Raw genomic sequence first — 2485 nt, forward strand, 5'->3', positions numbered from 1 at the left:
TCAGCATAGACACTGTTTAAAAATCATACAAGGGGCACACAAAATGTATATGTACTCTTCTGTTTGAATATATGTCTATAAATGGATTAACTGAGCCAAAGGCAGTGCCTTGTTCATACGAATATATGTGTACCACATCTTTCAGATAATCATATATGTTTGCCGGCAGATTATATATGCATTAAACTACAAACAAATTTATTTGTGCGACTTGATACCGGATATATACAGATTGCATGTTCTCTTAGGGCATCTCTAATGCTAGGCGCCAGTGATGGACACTAGGATTTATTTCCTGATAGATCGCCAGCTACATTAGTTGTTCCCAGTGCCTGATGCCGCATTGATGCCAATAGATGCATCAAGCGCTTTCTTTTTTTCCTGGACAAGCGGGTAAAGAAACCGGGAGCCGGCCCTACGTATTTAGAGCCCGTGATAAGCGCCTAGCATTGGAGGAGAGGGCACTTACTTTTTCTTAAATTTTTGATGTTTTTTTGCTCTAGGCGCCTGCACAAGAGTAACATTGTAGATGCCCTTAAGCTATAGGCTATCAAAGTTGTTTTACCAATCACAAATAAGCAACCAATGAAGAAATAGTACAATGATCTATTGGAAATTACATGTTCCCTATTTAACACATCAACCAGTCAAAGTGGCCATCTTGCATTGACCTTTAATGCGCGATTTTTGGCCAGGCCACCGGACGAGGTAAGCAGGTTGAAGTCAAATTTGAGCATATAGTTAATCGAGCACGATCCACTAAAAAATAAGTTAATCGAGCATGAAACAGTACATTGAGTCCGAGCTTTGTTGACAGCCCTACCGGCTGGAGGTAAACACATAATTTTTCCTTTTTTTTCATAAAATAAAATACTTGTACTAACGTTTATTCCATGCATTTTCATACATTATCAACATTTTTTGCATTATTCAATTAAGTTACTCTTTTAATTCACATTATTAAGTTAGAAACACAAAAAATAATTATTTGTTTTCTTCTGTTGCAACGCAGTCAATGTTTTCTCCAGTTGCAATGCACAGGCCTTTTGCTAGTTAATATTAATAGGTAAAGATAAAGATTAGGTAGAGAGTATATTATTAGGTAGAGATATATTAAAATTATATGACGGGTTAACCAGGAAAAAGAAAGACATGCTAGAAAATCTCACAACAAAGCAAAACATCCTATCGTTGTTTTTTTGGACCGTGGCTATCATTGTTAAATCTTAACTAGGTAATATAATAACATGGATCTTTCCTTGCTATCCAAAGTAAAGACCTCTCCCAGCGTCGCCCATCCGTTACTACACATGTCGACCACACAGCGCCATCAGCACCTACCCCTGCCCTCCATCATAGCAACACAACTCGCCTCTCCTCCGTGCGCCATGACAAACCAACGGTGGCGGTATTACGCGCAATCGGTGACAAGAGGCTTATCTACCCCGCCCGAGCAATGTTGCCGCACCTGTTCGCCTCAGTTAGGTTTACGACCTTGTGCTTAATTAACCAATCACCACCTGAGCAATGCTCTCTCAGATCATTGTCCAGGCCATGTCAAAAGGCCACCCTACACCAGTGACAACATCAAATCATTGCCAACATGCACAAATTCATGGATTTCTACTTCAACCGTTCCTAAATTTAAGTCTTTTTAGAGATTTCAATATGGACTACATACAGGAAAATAAGTGAATACACACTCAAAATTACGTCTATATACATCAGTATGTAGTTCATATTGAAATCACTAAAAAGACGTATATTTAGAAATGAAGGGAGTAGGTATGTTCTAGCCTCATGGTAATTAATAAAGGAGGGAGGGTTTGATAAGAGCTGTTGTACGATAAATGCATTCACTCAAAGACCCTATCCTAGGTAGAGTAACAACAAAGCCCGTGGACTCTCTAGCCTAGAAAGGGTTGATGAGAGTTAAGAATGCCTTTTTTGTTGAAAAAGAATTCCTTTTTTTTTACAGGATCTTGCTAGGTGGGCAATGAACTTATTTGGACAGGGAAGTTGTCTTGACTAAAGATAACCTCGGAAAATTTAGGTAGCGAGGTTACACAAAATGGTGTTTCTATCTCAACAGTGAATCAATCAGCATCTATTTCTTAACAACAGAGATGTTTCCCGTGCGTTTGCACGGACCACTTTCCTGGTTATGAAAATATCAACATCTACAAAATCAAATCAATGTCATTAAATCATTTGGTGTTGTAGATATTGAAATTTTTCTATAAAATTGGTCGGAGTTTATAGAGTTCGGGTTGATACAAAATCTATATGCACTATATTTTGGAATCAAGCGAGTATATAACTTACAATCCTCCATCATTTGGTCCTTATCTTGAATTCCAAATCTAATCATCTAAATAGTGTTGAAAATATAAATTGACATGACAGATTGAGAAGAATTTGCATATAAACATAAATTCTAAATGTATATGTATATATAACATATATAGAGATATAGATACCTGGA

This window comes from Triticum aestivum, chromosome 2B (genome assembly GCF_018294505.1).
Source record: "Triticum aestivum cultivar Chinese Spring chromosome 2B, IWGSC CS RefSeq v2.1, whole genome shotgun sequence".
In the NCBI taxonomy this organism is placed as follows: Eukaryota; Viridiplantae; Streptophyta; class Magnoliopsida; order Poales; family Poaceae; genus Triticum; species Triticum aestivum.